Source organism: Dama dama, chromosome 19, assembly GCF_033118175.1.
Source record: "Dama dama isolate Ldn47 chromosome 19, ASM3311817v1, whole genome shotgun sequence".
Lineage (NCBI taxonomy): Eukaryota > Metazoa > Chordata > Mammalia > Artiodactyla > Cervidae > Dama > Dama dama.
The window spans coordinates 6,443,714-6,464,318 of NC_083699.1; the positions used below are offsets into that span (position 1 = coordinate 6,443,714).

Here is a 20,605-nt window from a genome sequence, read left to right on the forward strand (position 1 = left end):
CCTGTGTTTACTTTATGGCAGTAAATCCCTACCCCCCCCCCCCCCCACCCTCTCTGTCTCTCACACACACACATTTCACTTCCCTCAAGGCCTGGAGGTGGCCATCTTATGGATCCTCTTCAGCTCTGCAATGGAAGATGCTAATGTTTACTGCATCTCACTGCTAGGGACCCTCGAATCACTTTCTCTCAGGTCTTCAGCCATTTGCTGTCATTGCCGTTCTGGCCACAGCCCACTTTTGACTTGCTTTCATTCTCAGCAGCGGAGTATTTCCTGCATTCTGTTTTGAGACTAGACTATCAGCCTCCTGCACATAGCAGTCAAGTGTAATCTAGTCATCTTCATGAAAAGCAAATCCCGATCCTCTGCCAGTTATACCCACAGCCCCACCTCTAACATAACCAAACACGTCACTGGTTCCTGCTGTCCCAAATTATCAGGATTGTAGCTATGCATCATGAGTGTGACTAATCTTACTAAGATTCATCAGTTCTCTCACTGGACTCTAAGCTCTTTGAAGTTAGGCATCCCATTAGTTAAAAAAAAAAATTTTTTTAATGTGGACCATTTTTAAAGTCTTTATTTAATTTGTTACAATATTACTTCTGTTTTATGCTTTGGCTTTTTGGCCATAAGGCATGTGGGAGCTTAGCTCCCTGACCAGGGACTGAACCTGCTCCCCCCTGCATTGGAAGGTGAAGTCTTAACCGCTGGACCACCAGGGAACTCCCGCCCATTAGTTTTTATGGGCCATTGGATTTCCAGCCCTAACATACGCTGAAGACTCAAATGCTAGGCCTGCAGTTCCCGCTGCTTTGAACGATTTTTTCCCAGACAGTTTTCACTGTCTTGAGCACTATGCCTACTTCTCACCATCTCAACCCTTGACCACTTGTCCTGTTTAACACACAACCTCCCCTCCTTATCCCCTCAGCCTGCTATCTTTCACTTCATGTACTTACCTCCATCTGAAATTGCCTCAGAGGTTTATTTGTTCCTTTATTTTTTGTTTACTGCCTGTCTCCTTCTAGCAGACTGTAAACTCCTTGAAGGAAGTGATTGGGCTGTGTTGTTCATTTCTGTAACCACACCACCTAGAACAGGACTTAGCACAGTGAATGCTCCATGAACATCTGAACAGGGGCATTGTGTGAAGAAAGGAAAAATGGAAAGGAAAAAAAGAAAAGAGAAACAAGGAAGAAATAGAGGAGGGAAGAAGTATACTCCTCAAAATCTAATGTGGCCCCTCTTCGCATTAAACTTCGGGAGCAGTTTTGCCTGTATGACAGCTCAGCTGAGCTCAGAGCCTCATATATGTATTGCCTCAGTGTCTTTAAGAAGAAATGATGAAAATAAATGGCCTGAGTCAGAAGACATTGATGCTAGTTCTTCTCTGACATTGTTCCAACTTACTTATACAAGGCTGTCTGGTCTAATAAGGGAGAAGGACTAGATAAGTCTCCAATGTTCCATTCTCTACTATAATTCTGTGGTTCTAAACCTTTAATTCTGAAATGCATTTGCTTTCTAATTCTTTTTTTCCCGTATGCCAAAATAATTATAATGAAGATCTAGATTCAAGTTTTAGGTAAAATAGTCTAATTGAAAAATGCCCAATTGGTTCATGCCTACCCAGGGATGCCAAAAAAATGCATAATAAAATTAATATTTTAACTCAGTTTTAATATTTATACACATTGTAAGACAAGTACATTGAATTTATATAATGTTTGCACATTTATGTGATTTGTATATTAAGTGGTATATATAATATGTCCTATTACATAACATACTATATATACACACAATATATAATAGAATATATATATTATTAATGTTTAAATACTAGGTATGATTTTAAAAACTTATATGTGAAATATATAAAAGTTCTAAACTAAATTTAGGTAAACTAAATTCATATAATTCTATCAAATATTAATATATTTATTCACATACCTAAACAGGTTAGAATCCAGGCTACAGAAAAATGCTTCAACCCTCTTCCCTGCTGTAAAACTGAATGGAGATACATTTAATGCATATACTTAAAATGGATCCACCATATGGGAGTGTTTCCAATTCTTCATTGCTTCCAGCAGCTTCTCTTAACCATCTATATTTAAACATGGGTTAAAAATCACGGCGCCTGAATTTGAGTCGTAGTTTCGACACTATCTCCCAATGGATTATTTTTACTTGAATAATACAAACAGCATTCCTAGATCTGTGACTCAAGACCTTTTCATATTTCAAGTTTAAAGAGCGTACCTTCTAAGGGTATTTTCATTTAGATATGAGTTGAGGGGGGCGATGTGGAAAAAGCAAATAATATTTAGATGGTTGTGGGAGCTTACTGAGCTATATAAATGTAGTGTGCATGACAAGAAACATACAATTTGTACACACACATTTACACAGGGCTGTAAAGACTCCCACTTGAATGAAAAAGATAAATGCTTCCATTTCCTTTATCTATTTTACTGGTAAACCAGGTAGTTGATGTTATCTCTAAAAACCATATTCCTTAACTATATTTCTACTGGGATTCATTGGTATAATTAAAACTTGAATGGTCTGAAATATTTCAGAAACCTGCAGTGAATATTCCTTCCTTTATCTTAACATGTAGTTTTATTTCATCTAAAATTGTTCTTTATAATTTCCCTCTCCACCCACAAATGACATTCTTTTTATACTTATAGATGCACTCACTCATGAGCCTATGGACTATAACTACACTTCATAGATGTAAGAGAAACCATAGTGCTATGCTAGCACTGAGGGAATAAGATTGGTATTCTAAACGGGGAACTATTTACTTTTTATTACTATAATGATTTTTTAATAATTTTCTCAATTTGAAATGTGGTTAGCATGCCACTGGTAGTGAAAGCTGGCAATGTGATTTAATATTTTTAACATATGATCTGGTGTTTGCTACAGTGCTTTGAAATGTTAAATGTCATTATTCATGTTATGGTATTATCAACGACAATAAATTAAGCTAAACCAGTGGTAATAAAGTTTTATATCACAATTTATTTGGACTCACTTTGGAGTCCTAGGTTGACCACTGCTTTGTATGAGTTTCCTCAGCCACCCCTTTTTCCTTTACTAGTGTGAATAACATTTTTTTCCTCTTCTTTGTCATTTACTAGGATGTTTATTCTACTGTTCCTAACATTCAAGGGTCTTTCTTGTATTTCTTTGTATTCTGTGCAGTGGAGCAGAAAATTTGTCTCAGTTTCAATTTCTCTTTTGTTCCCAGAACTTCCCCCTCCTCCAGTGTTGAAGTGGAAAAATAGTTTCCCCTCTTGCACCATACAGAGGTTCAAAGTCTTGTTTTTCATCATGTTGCTCCAAACGGCAAATTTTCTGACCCACATGAAAAAAGAACACCAAAGCTCTGACTTGGAAGTCTGCAAGGGTCTGAGAACAATTGAAAAGAAGTTCCTACAACTGGGATTAGCCCTTAGCGGTTCACTGGTCATTCTGAGGAGAGGCGTGTGGAAGCCAACAGGGCCTCCAACCTGCTAGCACACGCATAGGTGGCCCAGCTCTGAAGTCAGTCTCTGTTGTCATGGAGAATGGAGGCAAAATTAAAAAGCAAGTAGCAAACAATCCAGTAGGTTAAGCCAGGGACTTGGGAGTCTCCCAAGGCTCCTCCCTTCCTCATTCCCTGCATGAGTCATTTTTCCAGTCTGTCCACACCCATTCACCCTTCTTCCATCAGCCTCCACCCCACACTCCCATTCACTCTCCAAGCTGCTGCCACAGGGTCCTTCTGAAATACAAGTCCAAATTCTACCTCTCTTTGCTGATTAAGCTTATCTAGATTATCACAGCTTTCAGAGTAAAGCTGAGACTCCTTGGGTGAACACAGCCTACTTTTTAACTCACTTGCTGCCACTCTCCTACAAGTATCCAACTCACTTCTAACCCCAAGACAAGCAGTTCCATTGCATTTGCCAGGCTTTTTCCCACCTCTCTATTCATCTTGATAATTTCTATACCCCTTTTAAGGCACCTGTTAAAACAACCCCTCCAAGAAGCCTTCTCGACTCTACTCGAAAGCACCTTGGTCTTGCCTCCCATCATTTTAGCATTTATCCTTCAGCCAGAATCAATTAGTTTGTCTTTTCCCCAGTCTCTTCCCTAGTAGAGGTATTATTCTTGAGGGGAGGGACTCTATGCTATTATCCATTCTCGAATCTCTGGCATAGCAGGCTATTGATGTAGTTGTTGAAATGGATGCTATATTAGGAGAAAGGAAGTCCTCATTGCTTGGGGTAGCTCCTAATTGGCAGGTAGAGAATGCCCATCCCTGTCCTTTGAGAAAGTGTCGATTTCCTTTTAAATTTGCTTCCACTGGGTGTGCACTTGGGTACTTTTTCATGATTAATACTGAGAAGCGGCACCATCTAATTAATTAATTTCTTTGTTCTGGAAGGGAGCAGCGCACAGTGTTAGCTTAGTGTTTTGTGGATGCAGCCAGGGCAGAGAACTCACGTCGTTACCTCTAGAAGTAGTTTTGTACTTCAGCACCGTTCACGATGCTTTTCTTTCTCCTCCTTAAGCCGTCCCCACCATCTTTAAAACAACCTAACCAACCTGTAGAAACATCACAGGATAGGTAGCGTTTGCTCCTAAACTGTATTCAAAACATAGAAAAAAGTTTTTTTCATTGTAATCATCGTTGAATAAATTATTCCCTAAATCCTAAGTAAATTCTGCCCCCCCAAATCTCTAAAACTTGATCACAATAGTCCAGGATTCTTTCTGTTCAAAGCGAAGGCAAGTTAAATCTCACACCACCTAGTAAGTTATGATTTGGGGCTGTGTTTTCTTTTGTTCCAGCAATAATATGACTTATTTGCCTTGGACGATTCTAGTATTTCAGAAAATGAATATTGTATAACGAAGGAGGAGTCTCTGCTTTCTACATATCATATAATGCAGAGCTGGGGTGAAAGGGGGTTTTACAGTCCAAACATTATTTACAAAGTAGATGGGAAGCTGGCATGTGAGTATTCGTGCTTGTGTGACGGTTGGTTTTACCGTAGAGTTCCAAAACCGTGGACACCCTGTTCCTGGAGAAAGATACACACGGGCAGTCTTGCGGATGTTTTTCGCGTCTGTGGGCCATCCAGGTTCGAAATCTGCCTGGTGCATTTTAGGGCGGCCAGCCCCACCAGCTCCTACTGTTTTGTGCCGTTTTGGAGACTCCCCTTCAGTCTAACCTTGCCGACGGCCCCACCGAGCCCCGTCCACCCGCCGCTTGATTCACTCTGCGTCTGCCCAGCCCGTCTCAAGGCTCAGAAAGGAGCAGGGGTGCGTCCCGCGGGCACCGGCGCTCGGAGGCTGCCGCGCCGAACGTGTGAGATGGAACATACCACCGGGAGGCGGCGGGGACGCGCCGCGCCAGCGCCGGCTCGCCTCTCCTTTGGCTTTCTCTGCGCCGATGGGCGAGGGGCAGCCGCCACCCGCGGCGGGCGCCTGTTAGCGCGCGGGGCGGCGGGGCGGCGGCGAGTGGAGGAGCGTTGTTTCTCTGCCCTTTCCTGCGGCCGCGTGTGCGTTCCGGGGCTTCCTGGTGGGGCTGGGCCGGCGGGGGAGGGGCCGCGCAGCAGCGGCGGAAGCCGGAGCCCGGCGATAAGAGGCTGCACCGCGACATGCAGCAGCCCTTTCACTGCGGCTGAATGAGTTGTGGCGCCCAGCATGCTCCCGTGACCGCGAGCTGACAAGTTCAATCTTAAATCGCGGGCCTCTCGGAATCATGACTCCCACCATGCCTCGGGCCCTCGCTCGGCCGGCTGGCTGCCTCTGAGCGGGGAAAAAAAACAATGTGAGAGGTAAGTTTCCATTCTCCCCGGTCGCTCGCGCGGCCCGGCTGCTCTGCATTGTTCGCACTCTTTCGGGACTGTGCGTGGCTGGAGGAGGAGGTGGAAGGGGGCTGGGGCCGGCTGCCCGCGCCGGATGGTTTCCGATCACACGCCGTCGCGAGCTAGAGGCACGGCGGGGAGGTTGCAGCTGCAGCCCGGCTCCCAGGAGCCCTTCCCCGGGCTCCGCGGGCACTGTCAGCCCTGCCAGCTCCGCACTCGGCAGCCGAAAACAAAGACAGAGAGAGAAAGACAAGGGGGGGGGGGGGGGAGGGCGGTAAGAGAAACAGGTGCGTGCAAGTGCACTCACAACTTAACGGCCTTCGTCGGGGGAGGGGGGGATGCGAGTCCCATCAGACGCGAGCCTCGGCTTCTCCCCGGAGGTCCCGCACCCCTGTTCCCGAGGCTGCCATCCCGCCCGCTTTTCATCTGGGCCAAATATGTGCACGCAAAGGTTAATTCTCTGCCTGCTACCCATAAATTACGCATGACATGTTTAGCTGGCCTTCCTTATATGGAGAGTGCTGTATTTCAGTCCAGTTTTTGCCTTTTGCCAAGTTTTCAGGGCGGAAGACGCCCTGCATGAGAGGGCTCCTGTTTTTTTTTTTTCCATCGTTTTGTAGTGCGTCACTCAAAAACTGTAAGAAAAGTAAGTATAGACGCTCCCCGGGTGCAGCCGCAGTTGGTTGATTGAATTGCTTTCCTGAAAGGTTGAAAAGAATGAAAAGTAGTTAGTTCTTGGGTTCTGTTTTTTTTTTTTTTTTTTTAAAGACAAAAGCAAGACAAATATGTAGCGCGTCCCCTCCCTCCCCTTCTCTCTCTCTTTTTTTAAACGGAGCTCGAATCTGTTATTGGTAGTAATGTGTCATGTGAGAATACTTCGATTCCGGAGCCTGTAAGGCGAGCAGGTATATGGTGGAGTTCATGCTTGCCCGTCTCACAGTACTTCACAACTGGCGTGGTGGAGCTAGAACCGTAATTGTGTTCTTCAGCCTTCCCGGGCCGGGGGGATGTGCGGCTGCTGGGATTCTGTGCTGGATCTCCGAGGAGTGTGCTTCCCTAGGATTAAGACTGAGTAAGAAGCTGCCAGCGAGGTTATTGCCGCTGCCTTTACTTTCTGTATCTACCAGCCCAGGCACAAGCCCAGAGCAAATGGATGGTAAACTCTACTATATTCGGAGGAGTTTCTTAAGCAAATTAATCCATCGAGAGAGAAGTCATAATTAATGCCTTTGGATTTGCAGGCCCTCCGCAATGTGCTTTGAAATACTACACCCGTGGACGCGGTGTTCCTCCCTCCTGGGTTTGAACACAGTGTTTATACACGGAGGGTGTTTAGTACGTAACTATTCTATACCAGGCTAAGTGATCCACTCCCTGTTATCTCTTTGGGTTGCTGAGGGCGTTGGTGTTTCCCCCTGTCTTGCTGTTGAGATAAAATATTATCACTGAGACAAGTTAAAATGAAAGTTCAAGGACTGTAAAACTCACCCGTAGGAATACTTAGCTCAATACTTAGAATGGCTCTGATGCGGTGCTCTAGCCAGAGACACTGAATAAAGTTATTTTGTAGCCAGTGAAAACACAATGTTGTCACTTGTATTTTGCTTTCTTAAAGTTGGTGACAACTGCAGCTCAAAACTGTATTTTAAGGAAGACTCCAGCATTCTGATCTTCATCAGTGTTGCAAAGAGGTGAAAGTTTTTTTTTTTTTTTTTTCTTACTTAGTGTGTTGTTAGGCCTTCTCTCAAAAGATGGACGTAGCTTTTAGTTTTATTTAATGGGGGGTTTCCTCACAAAAGTGGCCTTTTGTGTTTTAAGGAACAGGTTGGGTCAGCACCAGAAAACCTGTTCATCCAACCATCTATAATTACAGTGTCACTTAAGACGGAATAATCAGGTTTTATTATGATGAAGAGACTCTGAAAACCTCTCATGTGCCTGGTTTAATTTTTTTTTTCCTCATGGAACTAAGATAAAATTTGTGTGCAGACACACATCTAGTGTGATACTCTTATACAGCCATGCCAACAGACTCCAAAGTGTTTTATGCTTTGAGATATTGCTTGTGTTTACATTTCCACATTTGGGGCAAACTTAGGCTCCAAGTTGAATTCATTAAATTTTGATTCCAACATTCTGTTCTTCCTCTGGGCACAGAATTCCTATGACATGAAACACTGGATTCTGTTCCAGAACAAGAACAGAGTATCCCAAAGTTTCCCCTGGGACGGGGGTGGGGAAGGGAGTGAAATTGTATTTCTGACTGAAGATGAGTGTGTTACTTTGTTATATAAAATTTCTGATCTTTTTTGTAAGCAAAAAAAAAATTGCCCTTCCGTTTATCATTGTTGCCCTACATTAGGCCTGTGTTTGATATATCTATTTATGGAAACAGATTAGACTTCCCGCACCTTCTGGCTTTCTGCTTGGTGATGGGAATATGTGGAGGTGAGAGACTATCTCAGATCTTGCTTAGAAGAAGCTGAAAAGAATAGGTGATTGGAGTTTCTTGTCCTCTGAGGCGTCAGAGTGGCCAGTAGATATGAAGGTCAGGGAAGCAGATGAAGGAAATGAAATATAGTCATTTAAATATTTGGCTCAATAGACAATCCCAACGGCAATAACAATAACAAAGGATGTTACATAGGGAAATTTTAAAACACGTGAACTTTTAGGCCACAAAGCTTCGTGGTTTTGAAATCTAGAACGTGTTTTCCACACAGTAGCCACTGGCCACGTGTGACTCTTGAGCCTTTGAAATGTGGTTATCTGGATTGAGGTTTGCTCTAAGTGGATGTTGAACACTTGGTACAAAGGAAAGGAGGTATAAACCTGATAATATTTTTATAGTGATAGTATGCTGCAGTGATAGTATTTTGGATAGATTAGTTTCAGTAGAATATGTTGTTAGATTAACTTTACCTGTTTCTTTTCATTTTCTTTTTTTAAAAATATGACTACTTGGGACTTCCCTGGTGGTCCAGGGGTTAGGACTCTGTAGTTGCACTGCAGGGCATGGGGGTTTGATCCCTTGTCAGGAAACTAGGATCCCACGTGCTTTGCAGCGTGGTCAAAAAAAAAAAAGTAAAAAGAAAATATGGCTACTAGAAACTTACAGTAACAGATGTAGCATGCATTGTATTTCTAGTGGACAGAGCTATTCTAGAATAAAGCAAGAAAGCGGTATTCTGGAGAAAGCCGTATTCTGGAGACAGCCTAATAGAATTTACTGGTCAAAACACAATAAAAGGGATTTTCATTTTCACAGGCTAAAGAAGTTTATTATACATAGGAATACTTCATCTTTCTTATCCATTGTAACTAAAATTTGAGAAAACACACTGCTTAACATCTATTTTTATTTCCTCAAAACTACTGTTTAGTTTAGAGATCTAATGGTGAGGTAGTAATAGCAGAGAAAAGGCTTATAATTAGGGGATGAGTCTTAGCACCTCTCAAAGGCCAGAATAGAGTATGATTGCTAGTTAGAAACATTTTAGAGACTCTATAGTTATCATTGTCCCGAAGTTACCAAACACAAACGAGTCACTGAAATTTATTTTAAAATAGGGTTTTCAGTAAATAGCAATTATCTTCAAATGCTTAATATATATTTTTCTTTGCTATGACTCTCCTTCCTTAGAAAATAAAAACACCTAATAAATCCAAACAACTGCTGACCGTATGTTAATCAAAGATTAATAAATTCATAAGAAGGAAAGACTTTCACCTGTAGGGAAGTGGGCGTTGTTTTGAATACTAGGGAAGGTAAGAATACAATTCGTTGGTAATGTTTGGGCTTTGAAGAATTCCTATACACGGAGACATTGTCTTTATAATTTGAACACATTCTTTAGAAAGCATCTGACTGGTAAACAAAGCACAATGGCTTTGGTCCTGGAAACGTTCCTCTCAGATATTCTCATAACTGAAGTACATTTTGTCATGCACAGTGTGTGGTAAACTGAAAAAAATATATCCATATAACATAAGCATACTTTTATTTACTTGAAGGATACTAAATCTATGAGGCAGGCTGGAGCCTATGGATTCTTCTTTGCTGGGGGAGAGGGGGCAGATTTTATGGAGACTTTCAGAGGAGTTAGCTCCCAGCTTGGGGCCATCTTGAATCTGTTCCCACCACAAGAAGCATAACTGCCATTAGTGTCAATGCATGTGGAGCCTTCAGGGAACAATGATCCCCATTAACTTCGTAGATCGTTTCTGATGAGTCATGGAGCAGATTCACTAATGCTTGGAGAATTATTGATTGCAAAGCAGAGGATTTAAGAAGAGCTATTGACACAGGGCACTAAAAGTCTCTAGGCATATTTTGTATTTTTAGAGTTGAGGTAGGGAACTTGGGATTTGTGTTGTGCTTTCATATTATAAAAAATATGCATTTCTATAAGCATTACAGCTATATCCTTGAAAAAACCCTTAACAAATAATGAGGTAATAGCTTTCTGCATATTATTATGAGTCTTTTAGTGATTTCATTATGTTTCTTTCAGATAATTACTCATGTTTTCTAAAAGACATCTTACTACCTTCCTATGACATATAAAAATGAAAAACCTTTGAAGGATATATATTACAGTATGAGCATTATGTTTTTGTTACTTTTCCCACTATTTTTGAGATCTAATCCTCAGTGTCTGTGATGATCCTTTGTTAAAGAGTTCAGGATATATTAACCTCAAGATGAAATGTAGCCATATTGGATAGAGTGGAAAATTACATTCCCACTGTGATCAATTATTTTTTAAAAAGTGAAGATGTTTCTGAAATAAGTGCCATGCTTCAAATAGTGTATGTGCCCTAAAAGAAAAACTGTCATCTCTTTGGACAATTGTTTTAAGAAATTGAGAATTGCATCTTTAAATACCCAAAGAGGTGAATAATAGCTAATAAGGTAAATCGTCCCATCAAGTGTGGATACAGTTTGTGTGTGAGTATATATATATGAATATAAAACTTTTCCCAAGGCAATGCCAATTTATTCAGATCATCTAGATATTAAGTAATATAATGTTACGAAAAAGGATTGTAGTAAACACTATGTAATCCAAAGGCTGATGCCCATTCCAGTCCCTCTCTAGCTGAGTTGGCAAAATGATGTTTCTTCTCCAAAGGATTCTTAGAAAAATCTATCTTGACTCTGGACCTTTACTATATTTTCTGCTTTTAAAATAGTTGAACTATTATTTAATTCATAGTTCATGTAATTACGAGTGGACTTGTTTTAAAGAGCTCACAAGATTCTAGGATTGTGGGAACACATTTAATCACGTGAAATAAACATTACATGCTGATTTGAGATATTTTATTTTGTAAAGTTGATTCATAGGAAAATATATATTGTGGCAAAAATATCAAGCTAGGTTCAGTGAGCTCTACCAAACTTAATCAAGATACACCTTGTCCTCAAAGAGGTGGCAGTGTTGTAGGGGAAGTTAAGAGTTTTGAAAATAACTGTAAAGTGGAAACTGGTATTTCATAAACGGTGGCTAGGTAACATTGTATGGAAGTTGAGATAAGGAAAGGTACATTTTACTGTAGCTCTGACCAATACATGTAATAAATATAACAGTTCTAATGCATAAATAGTGGAAAACAAAACATATTCTTTATTTTTTGATATTATAGAAATATTATCCTGGTAAAGCAGCATTAATTATATCTATTCAGTGATGTTTCCATATTATCATGTGTTTATATTAATATCTAGGCATGATTTTTATACATATTCTAGTTCATTTATTTAGTTCATTTTGCTGGTAGAAATATATATTTTTCAGACGTCCAATAGTAAAATATTGATAGCTTTGGCATTAGCACTACTGTTAAATACCATAAAATACCAGTTTTTGAAGCTACCAAATAATTACCAGAAAACCAAGTTGGGTATCAGAAAACCAAAGTGGGTAACTGGGGTAAACAGTGCATAGAAAATTTGTTCAAGGGAAAAGTTAGGTTAAAAGTAAACTGATAATTACAAGGTCATTTGCTAAAAAAAAAACAAACAAAAAAAACTATATATTAAAGTTAAGCAGTGAAAATATTACTAAAATGTACCAAAAAGAAAAAGTGATTTCATCTAGGGAAAGAGAATGTTTTATACTGGATGAAGAGCAATGAGAGAAATATATATTAGCAAGGAGATTTTAATCAGAGACAGCCAGAGTATCCAATTTAATGTGACATTGAATAGGAAAGTGAAGAAATAAAAACAAGATATAGATGATGATTTCAGGCACTGGTAGAAGTACCACAATTGTGAATACACTTTTATGGGTTTTTAAAAGTAGTTCATAAATATTTTAAGTATGTGGTTGTGGAAGACGTGGTAACATTGTGTATACTTACTGTACTCAAAATTCCTCCTTACTAACATTTGTCTACAATGATTATAACTGAACAGACTCTTCTAGAAAATTGGGAAAAGTGTGGTAACAATAGTATCTGCAGTGGGAGTGTGAGGAAATCGAAATGGTGAAAGACTTTACAGCTTAATCGTCAAAACACGTCAAAAGCAGGATAAATAAGAAGAATGCCAAATGAGGCATTAAGAAGTCCATATTCATATTTAGAACATCATTAAAGATACTTCTTGAACTTAAAACTTAGAAACTATTCACGGCTTATTGTATCTAGAAAATTTAAAATTTAATCAAGGCAAATATCCAGCAATCTGTTTATCAGCGTTGTTGATCATAGTAGTAATGATAGGTTAACATTTTGTTTCTGTCTTATCTGATTACAAGAAGAGAGTTACCTTTACAGTGACCTTTTAGCCCTCTATGTGGATGGCTCCCCTGATCCTGGTAGAAAGACAGTCTGGGATGGGATGGTGATAATCAAGGTGACCACAGATACAACAGGAGGGCAGATGGCCTGCTTGGGGGGAAAGCTGGTGGAAAAAGCTCTGAACCGTTAAGTGACTTTGCCACTCAGCGTTCTCCTAACAGAGACTCCCTCATTGATATTTCTGTTTACTAAATTTTAGTTTAAAAAAGCCATCCTATGAAATGATATGTCAGTTTCTGTGAGCACTGTGTCTGCATTTGTTTTGAAAGTCCAGTGTTGCAGCGCAGGTAGATCCGTAAAAACAGAGCCCATTTGGGGTGCATGTTTTGAAAAGTGAAGCACTTTATAAATATAAGAGGTGATACTGATGTTATTATTATCCTTGACAAGTTATTATATTTTTATATACTTATTACACTTTGTCTATATCTTGAAAGGAGTAATAGACTTAGGAGATGGGGCACAAAAATCTCACAGTGTATGGATTTTATTTTACCAAACCAGATGTGACTAGGTATGTGGACTGGGAAAAAGCGTTCACTCTTTCTGTGGTTTAATTTCTACATCTGCAAAATTATGAGCATGGAAATAATTGTTAATAATATAAGTGCCATTTGCTATACATTTCTTTACAAAATATCTCATTTAATCTTTGTGACAGATGTAAATGCCCCTTTTGACTTTTAAAGGTGACTAGCATGACTGGTAAACACTTTTTGTCATTTTCAGAGTTGTGAGCCTTTTTTTTTTTTTTTTTAGTTCCAATTCCATATTTTTAACCTTTTTTTTTTTATTTTTGTCTTGCTTGCCATCATTACAAAGAATGGTGATGAGGATAATAGCTTTAGCAACACTCACTGACATCTTGGACTACTTACTTTGTGCCAGGGTAAGGTGTGTGAATTAATTTACATACTCCTCAGAACAGCCCTTTGAGATGGATACTGTCTCAGTTTCACAGGGAAAACTGAGGCACAGAGTTTAAGCGCATGGTTTCTTAACTAGGAGGTGGCCCCACAGGGAGTTGAACCAGGGTAGTCCAGTTCTAGAATTGTCAAAGAATAAAAACAAAATTTAAAAAGATACTTGGGTACTGATAGGAGATTGAGACCATAGACATGTGGAATGATCCCCAAGAGTAACTCTTGCTACAGCACTTGAGGAGACTCCGGAAGAATGGAGTTAAGATAGGAAGATAGGAAGTTAAGAGGAGAGAGATAAAGGGCCTGGGGAGGGGCAGTTAATAGGGTAGAAGAAATAAGGAGTCAGTGGAGAAAGGGAGTTTGGGCCCCACTCTGGAGGACATGGAGGACCAGGTAGGAAGTTCAGGGCACAGTGGAAACACCAGGAGACATTTACTTTAGCAAGTAATGTCCAGGTGTTGTGTTTTAGTGACATTTTCTAGAAGGAGAGTAGGACATACAAAGTATGAAATGGAAATTGTTGGCTAGAGATGAGGGACTGGGAAAGGACAGTAACAAGGTAATGAAGGGACACGTGTTCTGGGGAGAAAGTCACAGGCTTCAGGTCCACAGGATGTAGCCACTAATTAGCTGTGGATTTCAGAGGTGATGGGAGGTATTAAAAATGATTTAAAGAGTATAGTAAGAATTTTTAAAACTTTTCATCCAAAATCCCTTATTTAAAACTTTGTTAATGTTATCCCTGTTCATCATATTGTTTCTTGTGAGCTCTTTTCATATAAAGAACTGTATTTTAAAACATCAGAGAAAAACACTTAAAATTGTATTTTATCCGGGACTGTAACTTGGTTAGGTGGAAGATACCTGTTACATTCTTAAAAACAGTTCATTTCTGTTCAAGCTCCTACAGGATCCAGTCAATTAAAGAATGGTATTTAAATTCTTTATCCCAAATTGGTCATTCTAAAGTAAGCGTCATTTCATCTTAGGGGTATGTTGTTTGCTGGGAAATGTCTTATTGACGGCTAAGCAGTTCTGGTCCCTTTAAAGTTCATGCAGAACACTGGTGTAAATGATCCCCAGTGATAAACCAGGTGGCAGATAGATACATGATAAAACAAGTTTGCAATGTGCTCAATGTGGTGACATTTATACTTCTCAGACCTTGCTATTTTAGGGAAGGTATCAATGATACTCTTTTTCCTGGAAATAAAGATCCTTAATAATCAGACACCCTTATAAACAGAATGATTTACATACGGAAATAAATAAGCAGTTGCATTGAGTTAGCAGTTACCTGGAGTTGGGAGGATAGTTATATTTCAAACAGAATAGAAAACTTTACAGGAGTATTCGTAGGCCTTTTTATATGAGGCTCTTACGTGCTTTTTACAAGTAAGTGACTTAAGAGTTTAAGTTGAGCATGTCAGAGCAATAACTGTATTTAGTATACATAGAGAAATTCTCATGAAATCAAGAGTTTTCAAGAAAAAGATTGCATTTATAAATACTTAGCACTTTATTTAGTCTATGTCCACAGAAAATAATTTTTAAATTGCACTGTGTGTGTCTTTAAATATAACATGTAGAGCTAGAGAAAATAATGTTAACAGTGTTTCCATTTTGCCTTTTGTTTATATGCCTTTTAGTATTATGTGAAAACCACACTTAGAATGTGTCTTTTTCTATTATTAGACTTTTTTTTTTTTTTTTGCCCCATCTGGTTTTGGCTGTGTGCTATAAAGATCTGGTAAAAATCTATTTTTGTTGAATTATTAGATAATGCTTAGAAAATGTTCATTTCAAAGTAAATAAGATTAAATAGTACTAAGATTAGAAATTCTCCTTTGCCTTCCCAATTCATGAGCCAATCTTAACTAGTAAATTTACTCCAAATTATTTTGAGCTGTTATTTGAATTTCTTTGTTGAAAAAGTTCAGGAAAAGCTGCATTGTCAACTTAGTGGCGTTCAAATAAGGCAACTAGTCTTAAATAACTGGTCTAACATACCCCATCTAGAAGACTTTGAAAGATTGGATGAGCATAGCAGAAGTGAGCAACTGGAAATACAAGCAGATCTTTAACCCAGTTGTAGAACCTCTCTGAGGTATTTCCAAATAGAACCTTTCTGAAAATTAATTAGAAATAGCCAGAACAATAGTGGAGATTATTGAAAAAAAAAAATGAATTCTGCATAATTCTTTCAGAAGGACCACATCTACTGAAAATTGCACATGGGAAATGACTCTCCCAGAGAAATGTATTAATGGTTTGAGGACTGGATTTTAAAAGTAAATATTGTTTTGGAAGCAGTTAATATAGAGACTATTGTGTCTGTTTCTCAGTAATGGATTAAGGTTTACTCTGTGCTGAGGTCTTTTCACTTAAAAAGCTATTTTTCTATGTTAATAATAAGGCAATATAGGGAAATCATTCTTTATGTTCCACTAGATAATCAATTAACAAACATTTGCTGAGCACCTATTAGAAGTAAAGGATTATAGTAGGTCAGGAGAGAAGGTCCCAGAGGAGAATTATGTAGTTTTTATTCTTCTTTGACATATAACTGAGTTGGGGAGAAAGACATGAGAAGTTACAGTACAGTCAGCATCGACACCAGACAATTGAATACCAAAGGAGGAAATTAAAAGACGGAAGTCTTTGCGGAACTGAGCGGTTAGGATTCCCTCTGTGGAGGAGGACTCCGGACATAGGCTGAAGATTAAGCAATCTTTTCAGAAAATGGAGGGAAAAGGTGTGAAGAGAATGAGGCTAGCTTCCACATTTGAGCATCTTCTGTGTGTGAGATGGTCTTTCCAGAAAAGAACCAGCTCACAGTGCTGCACAGTTAGGGAAGAGACTTGGGTGGGAGGAGCCACCGTCCTCTTGATAGAGATGAGGAAACTAGGGCTCAGAGAGGTTAACTTAGATGCCAAACTTCACACAGCCTGGTGAGTAGCTGAAATGAAGCCAGGTCTTTCTTCACTTCTGAACTACCATTCCGTCTCCCCTTTATGATTCTGCTGAGAATGAATGTGGTATAGTTATGATACAGTAATTTTAAACTTCGCCCATAGAATTGACATGACTCAGGTAGGTATAAATTTAATTTAGAAGGCTGGCTAATACATTTCGTTCTTTTGCTTTGACATTGGATTATTAATACAAATGGCATAGAGTTTGCCAACTGTTTGTAATCATTGCTTTTTAGGTTTATAAAAAACAAAGCAAAGCAAAACACACCAGGCCTCCTGTCTTTAGCAGATATGGTAAAGGCATGCAGTAGTGTGACCCATTATAACATTGCATTTGGGCCATCTGGGATCCTCCCAGAGGAAGCTTTGCAAAGATAATGTACTTTCACACCAGTAATATGATGCCATAAAATTTTCACCAAGAAGTGATAGGCCTAGTTCCAGAGTACATGCTAAATTTGTTTATCAAGCTGAAACTCTAATACTTTGGCCACCTGATGTGAAGAGCCGACTCATTGGAAAAGACCCTGATGCTGGGAAGGATTGAGGGCCGGAGGAGAAGGGGACGACAGAGGATGAGATGGTTGGATGGCATCGCTGACTCAATGGACATGAGTTTGAGCAAACTTCAGGAGATAGTGAAGGACAGGGAAGCCTGGTGTGCTGCAGTCCATGGGGTCCCAAAGAGTCGGACACGACTGAGTGACTGAACAACAAGATGGGCATTTTATGCTTCCGTGTTGCATCATCTTCACACACTAATCTGCGTTCTGTCCCTCTATGGCAGAACTTATGACAAAAAAGATAAACGATTAATTGAAGACTTGTTCTCTTGGAGCTAGTCACTTGGTAAAAAAATTCCTTTCTTCACGAGCTATTTTGAATATACACCAAATAAAATTATGTATTGTTTAGAGAAAGGAACATGAAAGAACTGTGTGCTATTGCTTTTGGCCTCAAAGGAAAGCACTTATATTAGAAAATATTTTATTGAGTGTAGTTGTACATGTGCCATCTCTCATGCTTGATACACCTATCAGAGGATAAAGACGTGAGTAAGGTATATCCTCTTCTTGGAGTAGTTTCAGTGTAGTGATGGAAATGTTCACAAGTAATGTACGGGCAAAACAAAGTGGGCACGGAGGAGCCAAGAATAGGCTGCTTGTGGGCAGAGTGTGGAATTTGCCTAAAACCATCCAGTAGACACATTAACTCTTTACATGCTTTGTATATTAAAGAGAAGACAAAAAATCAAATCATAATTTGTTAAAATTACATGATTCAGTATTTTTCTTTCTGTTTAAGTATTTGATAAATAAGCATGACCTAAATGTAGGGTAGACAGATGACCAGACAGAAGAGATTAATTTATTTCAGTTGTTGGCATTTTTATAGAAAGGTGGGGACATTTAATTCGTCTGAAGCTTCTTCATACTAACTCCTGATTAGGAGATGAAGGCAACTCAGTATTGACCTTCAGGTTTCAGAGGCTGATGCTTTTGTGTTAACAGAAAAAAAAAAAAAATCCTTAAGGGAGAGAGATGCTTTAGGTGTTAACTGATTTAACTTTAGTGACAGAAGGTTTTAGATAGATTGAGACTTTCTTCCCTTTGGCTTTTCTTCGTGTGCAGAAAATAAAGCTGTATTTTGTAGGCTAGCTTCCAAACTCTCAAATGGTGAAAGTGCAACTGTGCTTGGGTTCTAGAAGGCCCCATCCACCTGTGACGTGTTTGTTACTTGTTTTCAGGATTTGTTCTGTGTTCTAGGTTAGAAACCAGGATTTTTATTCTGTGGCTTGCCATTCTTCATTTGCAGTCATACACATCTATTTAAAGCCCCCTGCCGAAAAAGCTCCATGATAAGATTTTTGGCTGAAATTTTCAAGAGAAATTAGAGATACGGGTTCTGCTTTTCTGAAGTTTATGGCCCAAAGGAAAAGCTCCTTCCATTGCAAAATAATGAAAACACAACAAGAACTACAAAAGACCAGACCTTCAAGCAGTTATAATAATTAGGAAAATAGCTTCTTATTCCGTAGGCGCTTACTCATTAACTTCTGTGACTGTCCGAAGCTGTTGCACAACGCGGTGAGATGTATGCACGGCTGGCCGGCTGTGGTTCACAGGTGGGAAAATGGAGGCTCAGCAAGGCTCAGGTCATAGAAGTTGCTCGGGGGCTGTGTAGTAGGGTACTGTGTGTGCTGAGGTGTCAACCCAGTTCTGCTGTTGGTTTGTCTGACTGTTTGCATCGAGATGGCACAACTGGCGTCAACAGCACTCACAGCAGCGTGCACTTGAGGCCCAGCACGGGTTAGTTCTGCAGAGACTTAATGAAGGAGGCAGGATGTGAAAGGCGGGTTTTGAATCCTTGTGGTCATGAAACAGCAGAGACCAGGGAGTGGACTTTGACGTCTCCCTGGCCTGGAAAGGAGGGCAGTATCGAATGGCCTGATCTGCCAGGGTGGCTTGCTCAGTATTCGTTCTACTCACACCTAATACCCTCTGCTCCAGCACTTGCCAAGATCAGCAAAATCTACTTTTAGACTCAAAATCATTACCACCTGTGAGTTTCAGGTGTCACTTCTGAATGACATAGCATTCTGCCAATTGTTCCTGTGGATGGCTTGAAGTGGCGCAGTTTGAGAAGTGTCTTGAGTCCACAGAACAGTGTTGCAAATGCTGTTATAATTTAGCCAGCTACATTATTGAAGGCATTAGGGTAGTTCAGTTCATTTCTCCCATCATTTAAAAATAGAAATCTGTTACCAACATTAAAATAAACATTTCATTGAGAATGGGTATTCACTTGGAGATTTCGGATGAACTTTTCTCACTTCCCCCATCTCTAGCAGAGTAGTTAGAATATGTCTGTGAGTGTGTGATGTGTACAGATACATATGTTATATCCTATTTACATGTATATTACATAAAGGACTATGAAGTAAGTAGTCCATAGGTTATAGCTGAAAATGAAACAGAGTAAATTCATGAAACTAAAGGATGCATTCACCAATAGGGTCACCAAGTTTGTTCTGAAGTATATTTAATTAAAGGCAAAAGAAGAGAGTGGCAGAGGATGAGACAGTTATATAGATCACCAGCTCAATGGACATGAACTTGAGCAAACTCCAGGTGATAGTGGAGGACAGGGAAGCCTGGTGTGCTGCAGTTCATGGGGTCGCAAAGACTCAGGCGTGACTTAGCAACTGAACAATAGCAACCACACAACATCGTTGCGTGGTTCTTTGCACTGATCATAAGTAGGATTTGTGAAAATACAGTATGCCAAAGACAAAACAAAAGATACTCTAATATACATGTGTAAATCTAAATTTATTATTACTAATAGTTATTAAGGCTTGAGATCAAATAATTGATAGATAGTGTTCTTAAGAATCTTAGTCCCTCTGTCTTAGTGAATGGATTTCTATTGCTGTTTTCCTCTACTGGTTTTAGACTTTATCCTGTTTGCACAGTAACAATTTTCTGTTGGTAAATAAATGACCTGGCATTAATGGATTTTAAAAATATTTTCCCTTCATGTACCAGTAATTCTCGGGCATATTTTTTAAGATAAATATTATATGCTAATATACTAATTTTTTGGCAAGAAAATTAGCACCTATATTTCAGTTCAATAGTTCTGTGATAAATGAAGTGTAATTAAACATTCAGATTCTGCAGCATGCACTTAAATATTAATTTGGATTCTTTTATGTTTTAGGCACTGTGCTAGGCATTGAATACATAATGGTTAACATAAACAGATGCAATTATAAAAGTGCAATTACAAAATTTAGACATCTCTCAAATTTCAAATTGGCCATTGCAGAAATAATGACGTATTATTATATTTCTTGTTGCCACAGAATTTAAATAATCTTGTTTATGGAATTTAGATAATTTTTTCTGTAATTAAAGAGGTATTATTTGTAGATGGCAGTAAATATTTATTTTAAAACCTCTATCAGTGTTAGGCTTACTGTGTATAAGTAAGTGTTCTATTTTCATGTAAGGAA

General features: G+C 39.2%; 1 protein-coding gene across 18 annotated transcripts in view; it reads left to right on the forward strand.

The window, feature by feature from the left end:
• The window catches only part of MBNL1 (muscleblind like splicing regulator 1), a 209,834-nt gene that overhangs the window by 17,947 nt on the left and 171,282 nt on the right, over positions 1-20,605 (forward strand). For 4 of the 18 annotated variants that reach the window (XM_061168141.1, XM_061168151.1, XM_061168147.1 and 1 more), the window contains exon 1: positions 5,689-5,849. The exons of 2 other annotated variants lie outside the window; for them this stretch is intronic. The gene's annotated coding sequence lies outside the window, so the exon portion shown is untranslated. Of the gene's footprint in view, positions 1-5,681; positions 5,850-6,502; positions 6,526-7,546; positions 7,571-20,605 lie in introns of those variants that run through there. 12 more of the 18 variants (XM_061168156.1, XM_061168159.1, XM_061168160.1 and 9 more) reach the window with 8 other exon arrangements.